The following is a 13,308-nucleotide window of genomic DNA, read 5'->3' as shown; positions in this document are numbered from 1 at the left end:
AAAGGAGAAGGGGAAGGAATGAAGGAAGAAATAGGAAAAATAGCTTTTGTTATAAAAACAAAGGAAACCCAAAAAATCTGAATGGCAGAGGGAAAATATGACCAATGTCAGGAGGCTAAAAAAAATGTAATCAAAGGACAGAGAAGGAGCATTTAAGACATGAAGGTTATGAGACACATGAAAATAGATGGGAGTCTTCCCAATGAGGGAAGCTGGACAACTGAAGAGGAAGCAGCTGCTTGTCTGATAAGGAAAGATGCTGTGGATCCACAGGTACTGTCAGGTAAAAGCTCAACCTAGAATGGAAGATATGTAATAGGAAGAGGTGAACATTCAAGAACCAGAAAATAAAGGCAGAATGGACAAAATTTATGTGAAGACCAATGAAAGCAGAAATAAAAGAGATATTTTCATTTTGATTTATTACTTACCATGTAGACAGAAAGAGGAAACTGACAGGAAATAATTCATAAGCTAAGCAACAAATGTATGAAATAAAGGTGATGGGAATCTTTATCCATATTATTGGAACTCTTTGCTCTTTTCTAGAGCCCCTAACACTTTCTTGACTTGTCATAACGAGTTCATATTTCTAATAGTAAAAGATCTAATCTGGAGACATTTTATTTTGGATCTGATTCTCATTAGTAGGGACAAACTGACTGCTGTGTTAAAAAAAATAAAGAGGAAGAGGGAGGATATAATTGTTCCATCTTAGAATTTTTGATAGATGGAATACCTCTAAGTCAAGAACCAAAAGAGAGAGAGAGAAACAAAGCAGACGGTTCTGCTTTTCAGTATTTCCCACTAAATATTGGGGGGTCATGTGCATGCTTGATAGAGTTGTAATCCTATGAACAAATGCTTTATATATCTGAAATGTTTTTATAGCTTGGGTTTCAGTATTATATTCCCAAGGACCGAATGCCACCTAGAGGAGTCGGTCATGCAGGTTTGGGGTAATAGATTTCAAAGGATTCATATCAATAGTTATAATATTATATACTAACATTCTGTAGGAAAAGTCTGGTCAAAAGGGATAAGACATTCTCAAAAAGGCAACGGTTATGACCAAGATAGAGAATTCTTATGAAATTGAAATGGGGGAGTTGTCTAAGAAGACCAATGTGTAAGCACTGGGAACTCAACAACCAATTCAGATTTTTAAAAGCCAGGTACATATCATGAATGCAAGGAGAGGTAACAGAATGAATAGGAAAGGGAAAAAAAACTAAAATATTTTCTTCCAAAAATATTCTCAATTCTGCTGAAGATCAGAATTTACTTATCTGGAGAAAAAAGTCAAGCATGTATAATTCCTGTCCCAAAGTATTGGAAAAGCATGTGCTCCTTATGGGTGGAGATAAAGGCCCTACAAAATACATGCCCTACAAAAGAGGCAGTGTGAAGTTGATGAGAGACAGAGAGATAAAGTTTGCAGTAGTTGCCCTCCCTCATTTTGGAGACTGGTCAAGCTGGAAGTCTGTTTTTTGTTTTTGTTTTTTCCATGTGTTGAGCTAGCTTCTGAATCTGAGAGAGAAGATGGAAGAGGCCACTTCCAGACTGCTGAAGGAAAACCTCTGGGAAGACATTAGAGGAGTAAGCAGTCTCTACCATGTCCCTTTTGCCAGCTTGCTAGTCTAGAGACTTCAAGAAGATTTCCCTTAGGTGAGATCCAGGATGCTCTCTCTTGGTAGAACTGAATTACCTTGCTTCCAATGTCAGAACTCTTTCACTCTGTAATATCTGGCATAAATCCTCCTATGTATTCACTATATGGTTTCTATTTTGCTACTGACTAAATTAATGGTTTTCTTTATTATTCTCTGTTGTGTACATTGTGGAACTGGTATTTGGTGGGAAAGGGATTGGATATAGAGCTTGAGGTGCTCCTCCCCACAAAAGATAACAAAATGATTAGAAATTACATGGAAGCTGATTATATTCTAGTCTAGACTAACAATATTTAAGGGAGCAGACAGATATACTTCTAGCCTGTTAATCCTACTGTCTGAAAAGAGCAACTCCCTGATTCCTCTCCTGGAAGGATTAAAGTGTCCCTTGGAGAAGTTAGGAGGTGGTACTGAGAAGAGGCTAGAGATACCTAACCTCCCTCCCTCTGAAACACTAAAAATGACAAAAATTTATCATAGTTGGCCCTTTTTACCTGTAGGACTCCTTCCTCTCACTTCTAGTACAGTTGTAAAAAGGAGGGGGGTTTATTTAAATTTTTGTAAACAGTATTTTATTTTTCCCAATTATATGCAAAGATAGTTTTCAATATTCATTTTTATAATATTTTGAGTTCAAATTTTTCTCCCTCTCCCCATCTGTTCCTCCTTCCCTAAGGTAGCAAGCAATGTGTTATAGGTTATGAATGGGGAATCATGGAACACATTTCCATATCAGTCATGTTGTAAAAGAAGAACAGAATAAAAGGGAAAAGCAATAAAAGAAGCAAAAACAGTATGTTTTGATTTGCATTCAGACTCCATAGTTCTTTCGCTAGATGTGGATACCATTTTCCATCATTAAGTCTTTTGGAACTATCTTAGATCATTGTATTGCTGAGAAGAACTAAGTCTATCATAGTTGATCACTGTACAATGTTTCTATTACTGTGCACTATACTTCACTGGTTCTGTTCACTTTACTCAGCATCAATTCATGTCTTTCCAGGTTAATATGAAGTCTGTCTGCTCCTCATTCCTTATACCACAAGAATATATTCCCATATATATATATCTTCAATTTACAATTCTGGGCCATCACAAAAAGAGTTGCTATGAATATTTTTGTACATGTAGGTCCTTTTCCCTTCTTTATGACTTTGGGACATAGACCTAAGAGTGGTATTACTGGATAAAATGGTATGCACAGTGTGATTGCCCTTTTGGCACAGTTCCAAATTGCTCTCCAAAATGGCTGGGTCAATTCACAATTCCACCAACAATGCATTAGGGTCCCAAGTTTCCCACATCTCCAATATTTATCATTTCCCTTTTCTCACATATTAGTTAATCTGATAGGTATGAGGTATGAGGTACTGTCTCAGAGTTGTTTTAATTTGCATTTCTTTAATCAATAGTTATTTAGAGCATTTTTTTCACATGACTATAGATAGATTTAATTTCTTCATCTGAAAATTGACTGTTCATATCCTTTGAACAGTTATCAACTGAAGAATGACTTGTACTCTTATAAATTTTACTCAATTTTATATATATATATATATTTGAGAAATGAGAACTTTATCAGAAACACTGGATTTAAAAATGTCACCCAGCTTTCTACTTTCCTTTCAATCTTGGTAGCATTGGTTTCATTTTTGCATAAATGTTTTAATTTCATGTAATCAAAATTATTCATTTTGCATTTCATAACATTCTCTGTCTCTTGGTTGGTCACAAATTGTACCATTCTTCATAGATCTCACAGTTAAACTATTCCTTGCTAAAGGAGGGGCCTTATAAACCTAGGAGAATAGGGAATGAAGAAAGGATAAGACCTGCTTGGGGTAGATGGTATGATTATAACTAATGCTCAAAAAATATAATTGCTCGAGTTAGTGAACAATTAGAAAAGCAAAAACTGAGCCCATCGGGGCGGCCAGGTGACGCAGTGATTAAGAGCACCACCCCCAGCGTCAGGGGACCTGGGATCGGTTCTGGCCTCAGATACTCGGCACCCACACAAAAATAACTGGCCGTGTAACCTTAAGCAAGTTACTTAACCCTAATTGCTTTAATAAAAAAAAAAAGTGAGCACATGGTTTCATTAGGAATGGTTTATGCCAAATGAAGCTCATTTCCTTTTTTGATAGGATTGTAAGATCGACACATCTGAAAAATTCTATAGATATAATTTATCTAGATTTTATCTAAGTATTTGAGAAAATCACACATGTTCTTCTTGTGGTAAAGATGTAAAGTTACAATTAGGGGATTCAGATGTAAATGAATGGTCATATCCAAAGATTCAATGTCAATTAAAAAGGATATTTAAATATAGTACACTAAGAAAATGTGGTAGGCCTTTCACTATTTCACGTCTTTGTTAATGACCTAAAGAAATGAAGAGATGGCATTTTTATTAGATTTGTAGAAGACACAAATGTGGGAATCGTAGCCAACACAGTGGATTACAGATTTGATATTCAAAAGTATCCTGACAGGATAGAGCACCAGACCAAATCCGAGTTGAAAATTACAGGGATAAGTATATTTTTGTACTTGGACTCTAAAAGTCAACTGCCCAAGTATAAAATGAGGAAGGCATGATTTTACTATAATTCATCTGTACAAGTTCATTAATTTTAGTGAACTAAAAATTCACTATTTGTCATCATTTTGAAATGGCAGCTTACAAAGCTAACATGCTCCTTTGCTATGTTAAGTGAGGGAAGAGATAGTCCTGCTGACATTATCAGACCACATTAGTCCTGGATGCCATGTTTGATTAAAAAAAATATTAACCTCAAGAATTCCATGAAGAAGGTAACCAGAATGCTATAAGGCCATTATATATGAAGAATGTTTGAAGAAATTTGAGATTTTCTTTTTGCCTAGAGAAAATTTATAGTGCTTACACTATCTTCTTCCTATATTTGAAGGGATGTCATATGAAGAAGGTTCTGCTTGTTCCCACAGGGAATGACCAAAACCAATCAGTGGTAATCTCAAAGAGGCTTGATGTAAGGAAATAATCTTCCTAACAACTAAACCTATCCCAAATTTGGCGGAATGAATCATTTCGAGAGGTGGTATATTCCCTGTCATTACAGTCATGTACCCAAAAGCTGGCCGATCACTGATCACACATGATATCAAGGGGATTCTTTTTCAGATGGTGTATGAACTAGAATACAGATTACCTAAGATCCCTTTCAACACTGAAATTGATTTTGGGATTTTGTGGAAATTTATAATGTCAGGAACTAAAGGCACTTTTACATGTACTCGTGGGAACACTTTACAACATTGAGGTTCTAATATGATTTGTCATCAATTCAGGCCCCTTATGGATACTAGAGTTGCACTAAAATAGCAAAATCCAATATCTTAAAGAAGATTAAATAATGTTGCTAAGATAGGGAGCATGATGTGAAATTTTTAATTTAGGTACTTGAAAAAACAACTATTAGCCTTTTTTGTGACATAGTTCGGCAAACGTGAAATGTTTTCAACATCTCCATACCCAGGATAAACTGGAGTAAATTCAAAAGGCAATTTATTTTTGATACCTATCACATAACTTGGAGATAGTGGTAACACTAATAGTGTTAATAAAGTACTTAACTAATATCAATAAGCTTTTGATTTTCTATATAAAATTCACCTGGCTTTCTGAGGTCATAATAACTAGCACCTCATTTCCCAGAAGGCAAAGCACTTACATACAGGTTACCTAATATTATACTACTCCACATAAGACAGAGAGGCACCTTAGAGTTCTAGAAATGCTAATGAATCTCTCAGTTCCTAATTTAGCTCCAGGAAATAGTTTATTTATAGGAGTATGCTGATAAATATGCATTCACAAATACATACATTCACATATAGAGAATATGAAGTCATAACATTGCTTCTTATTTTGATCATTGCCAAAATAAAGATCTTTTTCTTTGTGTATGGGTATGAAGACTGAATTTAGTTATATAATTTGTGGTCCTTATTTATAAATGTGGGAGCCCCTGAGCATCTTATAGAGTTTTACATTTTCCTTGTCTATGGCTTACTTCACTTTAATTATTAAAATCTTTGTCACCTAATTCTGTAGTCCACAACTAACTCAAGCAATAAATGTTGCAGTTGAATGAGCCATAAACACACAAATATGAGATCATAACCAGGAGGTCTATGTGATTAAGCTTTAGGTATCTTACTTTATTGTACTGATTTGTCTGCTAGGTTCTTCATAAAGGATTAGATTTCCAACTTATTATGCATGTCACCATTCTACTTGTTTTTAAACCATGGATGTTTTAAATTTCTTTTATTTGTGTCCCACATTATTATTGTGATTATTATATTTTATCTATAATAGCAAATTCACATATCAAAATTCAGTTCTTCGGGATTAACTCCCAACATTGCATCATTTCTACCAACTCTCTTATTTCCCTGTCTTTTTCATACTCTGCTATCTAAGACCTTCTTTAACTGTCAGCAAGTCCCTATACCTTAACGTCTTCCTGCTGGAGGCTTCAAAGGCAGAAATTCTTTTTTTTTTTTTTTCATGAGTAAAAGTACTTCCCCCCCCCCAGTGAAGCTGACTGAGCATTTGATCCTTCTTTACTGAGACTTTTCCTTTGTTCAAAGGAAAGTTTCTTGAAATTATTTTAAAAACAAAAATTCTTTTTTGCCCACTTCTGAGCTTAGCAATTACTTGTGGGATGAATGACTATTTTCATTTAAAAATAACTAGTTGCCCCTCTTTCCTGAAAATATCTTTTTCGCCTTTTTTGTATGATACTCTCTTTTTTGGGCCAGTATTATAACTTCTTTCACTCAATATCATATTTCCTTCTTCTCTAATGCAAATCACAATATTTCTCAATCCTAATGTTCAGAAATCTGTGAAGATTCACAAAGAATTTCCAAGGACATTCATTCCAACAGCAGTCCCAGAAGTAATTTAGTAGGGGTAGTGGGAGTAATAGCAAACTGTGTGTTATATGACAGAGTGAGTTGGTCTCCTCAACTTGCTACATTAGTACAATATTGAAGCTAGAAGGAATCTTGGAGATAATTTAGCTCAATCTTTCATTTTACGGATAAGTAAACTGAGTCATCTTATTCAAGATCTTAAAAGTAAATTAGTGCCATAGAACCACCTAAAAGTAACAGAAAAGTTACTTTCCATACGATATATTTCCCCCCTCATTATCAAATGGTAAATAAATTTCTAAACTGAAGGAATTTAAGGCTGTAACATTCCAAAAAATAACAGGGAGATAGAATTCTCACAGAAACTGTTTCTCACATAAAGGTGGTCAAATGTAGGAAATGAAATTGTTCAGGACATCCTAAGAGACAGGTCAAAACATTTGAGAAGGTTTATTGTATATTTTGATAAGCAGCCTAGTATGGTAGATAGACTGCTGGGTCTGGAGTCTGGAAACTAATTCTACCTCTGGCATATGCTAACCGTATAAGCCTTAGTAACTTTTGTGTCTCATTGTGGATGTTTCTGATACACAAGTACTTCGTATATATCCATGCAAAGTGTATTTAATAATCATGTTGACCAGTAATATTTCCAGTTTAAAACAAATTACATGACTTCCAAGGATTATTATGTCCCATCAGAGAGACACAGCATAGCAAAATGTATAGAGTACTAGATTTGCAGGCAGGATAGCCTGGATTCAATTTGTTTCTGATGTTTCTTAGTTGTGTTACTTTGGCCAAATCATTTAATCTCTCTGAGTCACTCATAAAATGGAGATAATAACTCTATTACCTATAGGAGAAGAATGTTTGTGAGACCTAAAGGAGATGATATATGTAAAGTGATTTGCTGAAATTACAGTACTACCATATAATTTTTTTTGGTTTTTAGTCATTTTCAATTGTGTCTGATTCTTTATGACTCCTTTGGGAGTTTTCTTGACATAGATACTGGAGTGTTTTTGTCATTTCTTTCTCCAGCTCATTTTACTGAAGAGAAAATTGAGTCAACCAGGGTTAAGTGACTTGCCTAGGGTCACACAGCTAGTCACTATATGATACCAAATTTGAATTCAGGTCTTCCTGAGTCCAGGCCTGGTACTCTATCCATTGTACCATCTAGTTACACCACATAATTTTTAATTTTTATCATATCCAGAAGAAATTATAGTTACAAAACATACCCAACTTTTTCTCTTTTCACAATTTCTCTTCCTATCTCTTACCCATGACTTCCACTATGACTTCTTCTGATTCTCTCCCTATCAGTGTAATAATTCATTGGTGGCCCCTTAGAACAAAACAGTCTTCTTCCTTTCTTCTCTCATTCCTATCCCCTTCAATTCAACGATCTATCCATGTGCCAATCTAAACCTGCCTAACCTTTCCACTGCTTTCTGGAATTTTCATTCGACAAGAAAGTCTCCTTCACCTTGCACCTCTTTCTCTCACACGCTTTGTGTCTATTATCTTTCAGAAAAACTTGACTCCTCACTATCACCACCTATACTCTCCAGCACTCTCACACCCCAGTCACACTGGTCCTTGAGGGAGTATAAGAATATTCCTGGGCAAATATTCCTGTTTTCCATTGTCATTTCCAGATTCTACCTTAATGTCCTTCACTCGGTAATCTTTCCTCTTTTGAAATCCATGCTATCAAAATTTTGTAACTTAGTTGTATGATGGCAGCTGGAATATACTAACTACTTTTCATCATCTGGTTCACCATCTTTTCATTCTGCCCAATTCCTGCCCAATACCAGGTGACTTTAACATGTGTACGTGTTCCCTCAAGCTCCTTAACTTCCCAGTTCTACAACCTCCTTAAGTCCTCTGACCTCCTCTTTCATCCACAGGAATGATGATATCTTGCTATCACCCAACAGTGTTCACTTCCACAGCTAGAAACTCCAACAATCCTCTAACTTGTCATACTTTCATAAGTCATTACCCTGATCTTACTTCACTCTCTTTCCTCTCCAACCTGAACCCAAATAGTTAACCATTTCAACTTTATACTATTTTCTGTTCTTTACCCCTTGATACATGCTGCTCTTCCCTTGTCAAACCTCATGTCTGAAATAATTCAACCATACATCTCCTTTGCTCCTTATACAATACCCACCTAACTAAGCTGAAGAAAATTGTATGACCCTACCTATGTTACAAATCCATGTCATCCTATCACTACACCTTCAATGCAGCAAGACAATCCTTTTATTCTTCTCTAATTTATTCCCTAGATCACTTCCCTCAGAATTAATTCTAAAGTTTCTCTTCCCTTCTCAAGCCCTCCATATCTCCTCCTTGATCCCCTTCTCAGTTGGAGAAATTTCCTCTTGTTTTTATTGAAAAGAAAATAGAGGCTGTTCAATATGAGTTCCTCTTCCTATTCTCTTTATATCAAAACCCCTTCTCTCTCTCTCTCTCTCTCTCTCTCTCTCTCTCTCTCTCTCTCTCTGTCTGTCTCCCTCTCTCTCTCTCTCTCTCTTTGTCTCTCTGTCTGTCTCTCTCTGTCTGTCTCTCTGTCTGTCTCTCTCTGTCTCTGTCTCTGTCTCTCTCTCCTTTTTCTCCCCTCTCTCTTCTCTCTTCTTTCCCTCCCCTCTCCCTCTCTTTTTTTACAATCTGAAAAAGAGGCATCTTTTCTCCTTTTTAAAGGCAACCCCTCTACATGTACATTTTATCTCCCACCTTGCCCAACATGTTACATTCTCAATCACTACCCTCCTGCATTTTCTACCTTTCACTACTTTACATACATATTGTTATATTTTTCCCCTGGAACGGAAAACTCTTAAACAGTAACAATTAATTAACAACTGAAGTTTTGACCCTGAAAGAAAAATAGAAAGAGAAACTCTGTAATATATATTGGGTTCTAAGAGTATTGTCAAGGAGGTAATATCCAGTTTTACAAAAAAAAAGTGCTTACAAATATTGAACAGTAGGTTTAATAATGTTGCCTCATTCATTTTTTAAAGCCATTGTAAACTTGGCTCCTGCTGTCTGCCCCATTTAGCCTTAAGCTAAACGGTAAATGAAGTGTCCATATGACAGCCTACTCTGCAGAATTGGCACCTGATAATTTATTCAACAGTTCTACCAGTTGAGCAAATAGGTTTTCCCTGCATCATTTTAATAATGAGGATGAGATTAAGTCAGTGTCCCACAATTCTTATATGAAACTACTCACTTCAAGTTAAAGACTGTAAAAGGATAGACTCATCTCTAAGTTTCAGTACTGGGCACATGAACTTTATGTTGGCTAGCAGTATGACAAACTTTAATAAATACAATATCTAGGTATTTTTATACAACAACAACAATAATAATAACAATTCAACCTTTATATGGTACTTTAAGATTAAAAAAGCATTTTCCTTACAAAAACCCTCTGAATCTACAGAAATTAAACATTATTATTATTATTACTCCCATTTTACAGAGAAGGCTGTGACTCTGAGACTTAAGAGATTGAGTCATCTAATATCCCCCAACTTAAGTGTTTTACACACCTTATCACAATGCCTAAGTGCAGTTATTTGAAAGGGAATTTGGGGGATAAGAAAGGTGCCTATTTAGAGTACTAGCTAATGAGAAGACAGTATGTAAAATATCTGATGGAGTAAACAAGAACTCAAAAAATTGTCTGAAGGACTACTATTGAAGTCATTTGGTACTTTTGTCACTTCTTTGAAAATATGCCCTGAAATGTTTGAATTACTTTGTATATTTTCCTATCGCTTGCTTTAAAATCATTCTTTTACATCTGTCAGGAATCTTTTTATGTCACTTGCCTCGAAGTTGAGGTCCCTTTTTAGGAACTTACTTTTACTATTATGTTTCTGGGATTTATAGGATAAGATCCCACCACCACACCCAAAGTAATTGTGATACAGAAGGAATGGAGTTATGTTTTAATATTTTCACCTTTTTATTTCTCTTCAGGCAATAGCAACCCCAGTTAGGAATATTCTCAGAGTCAAACTTTCCTTCGTGGGACAGGTGATGGCTAGTAATATTTCTGGAAGAGCCAATGTTTTAAATGAATAAAAAAATACCTAAAAGTTTGTATCATAGAAGGAAAAAGGAATTTAGAGACTTTAAAATGTCAGATGCTGAATTACTTATAAAAATTCTTGTCACACAGCAATACTGGCAGTGCCATATGTATTGTTGGTATAATAATATTTTTATCATTTCCCTATTATGTTATAGTAAAGTTGCTAAAGAGCTTTATGTGTGTTATCTTATTTGATTTATTATTAAAAACTATGCTGTGTTTGACAACTCAGACTCACATTCAGAATAATATATAACTGCATGATTTTCTACTAGTTCACAATAATAACAATCAAGATAATTTTCTTTATCACATTCCTGTAAGATTAATATATCACAGAAGCAAAAAGGCCATCAAAATAGGTCTTATGTGATGGGAATACTTGTGCTTTGATCTGTCTGATTGAAAGTTTAAAAAAACTGTCTCAAGTTTTTGTAGGCCTTCTACTACTTTATAATATTATTAACACTGAATACTACTTTTGCTTTTCTTTTAAATAAGCCACCCCAAACTTAGTCCCTCTAATATCTAAGAGGTCAGCAGATACTTGCTCAAGGGGAAAAAAGGATTTATGTTCTTACTGTGATGTATCATATATATTAACTTTAAATCTTCATGGTCTAAATTGGTGATTACAGAAGGATATGGAAATGGAGATACACAAGGCTATAGAAAAAAATTCAAAAAATATTTAACCAGGAATATTCAGGATTTTGAAGGTCAAATCTATCTTTTCCTGGATAAGCTAACAGGTAGTTTAAACTCTTAAATTTTACAGACAAAATTTTAAGCTTAAATAGCTTACATTATTCTAAGTCTTTTGGGATAACATGCATATAACAAGAAAGAGGCAATGTGGAGTAGTGGACAGAGACCTGGGCTAGGAGCCCAATCAAGTACAGAATAACTGTGCTCCCAATGATTATTCTAAAGATTCTGATTGTTATCACAAACCAATTTCCTGTGCTTTGTTTGCTGTGGATGATGATCGACTTAGAATACCAGTTCAAGTCCTAGAATTATGTCACCAAAATAAAAAGGAATCTTCTATTGTCCTAACGTCACTAATTTATATAACAAGTTTGCTTATAGGTAAATGAAATATAAAAGTGGGCTAAGTACAAGCAGGCATGTCTGTTTAACAAGTAACTAAAGCAATGAAATTCTCCAGACCATAACTGCATGGAAGAAAGGAAGAATGGAAAGATGAATGGAGGGAGAGAGATGAATACGAGGGAAGCTTGCTGCTTAGAAATAAAATTATATGCAGGTGATACCCACTATAACAGCTTGATTTTTATAATGATACATACAATTCACATCTCACTATCTAAAATAAAAAATTTCCATTGGTAAAAAGGCTGGTGTAACACTATTAATTTAAGAGGTGAGTATTTCAGACACTTGGTATATTAAAAGATTTTTCATTGTATATTTATGCATCAAAATTATGCTTAGCATGTAGCTTTTCTTAGATACAGGGATCTAAGAAAGCAATTTTCTATTGCTCAGATCCTCAGATCCAATTCATTTCTAAAGCTCCAAAAGGCCATAGATTTAGTTTTATTTTATTACTGCCTAAAGCTCATATATTTATTAGGGTGGGGGGAAGATTTTTACCTTTTGAACAAGGCATTGAAAAATGCTTTACATATGAAGAAGTTTCACATGAATATTTTCTAACTTCACTAACACAAAAATAAGGATTAGTTCATAGGTAATATTTTACACAAGATGCTAGAAATAAGAGAAATATTCACTTCATTCACTAAAATCTCAAATTCCTCAAACTAATTGTGCCAAGAAAAAAAAACAAAGGAAATAGGTAGACCTTGACCCTCACCCAGAAGACTAATGGAGGACAGTTCTGTCGAACTACTGGAAGTATAAGATCTATTGAGAATACTCTTCTCTAGCTCAAACCTAAGGACTCTTTAGCAGTGTTACAACTGACTTAAAGACAACCACAGTACAAAGATGTAGTAGCAGACCTTAAAATAGCTGAAGACAAAAAATTAAAGAATTTTATAGATCAAAATCAGCATCTTGAACTGTGGAAGATGGAGGAAAGTATCTGTCAGTATAGAAATCTATTATTTTTTATATAACACAGCCCTCCCTGGAAACAGAGATATGAACTAGATAACCTCATAAGGACTCTTTCTGTTCTGAGTTTCTGGATTCTACCACAAAGATGCTAATTAGCTTGTACCACCAATACTTTCCAAGTGAGTTTCAATGACATTGCCAAGCATAATCAAATATTATATTTTATTGCATAGTGGGTAATCACAAAGAGTATGATTTCCAGGTCAAGGATATAGAAATGGCTGTTCAGCCAAGAAAATATCAACCAGTGAAAGCAGAATAGCTACACCCAAATATGAAATTCTTATGTTATGAATAATTAGGAGCTCCCTACTCTCCATTAGCTAAATTAAGTAAAATAGTGGAAGTAAGGAAGGAACAAATGAACGAAGGAAGCAAGGAAGGAAGGAAAAGAGGGAGGGCAAAAGGAAAGGAGGAAGGTAGAAAGGAAGGAAGGAAGGAAGGAAGGAAGGAAGGAAGGAA

At 34.9% G+C, this 13,308-nt stretch overlaps 1 protein-coding gene across 1 annotated transcript in view; it reads right to left on the bottom strand.

The window, feature by feature from the left end:
• Positions 1-13,308, bottom strand: part of LOC138142440 (protocadherin-9-like) — a 402,987-nt gene that overhangs the window by 359,829 nt on the left and 29,850 nt on the right. The window lies entirely within an intron of this gene.

Source organism: Petaurus breviceps, unplaced genomic scaffold (assembly GCF_028583685.1).
Source record: "Petaurus breviceps papuanus isolate PSGF00001 unplaced genomic scaffold, PetGlider_PUasm1.0 90579, whole genome shotgun sequence".
In the NCBI taxonomy this organism is placed as follows: Eukaryota; Metazoa; Chordata; class Mammalia; order Diprotodontia; family Petauridae; genus Petaurus; species Petaurus breviceps.
The sequence above is the reverse complement of the archived record's forward strand: the minus strand, read 5'-3'. Positions and strand labels throughout refer to the sequence as shown.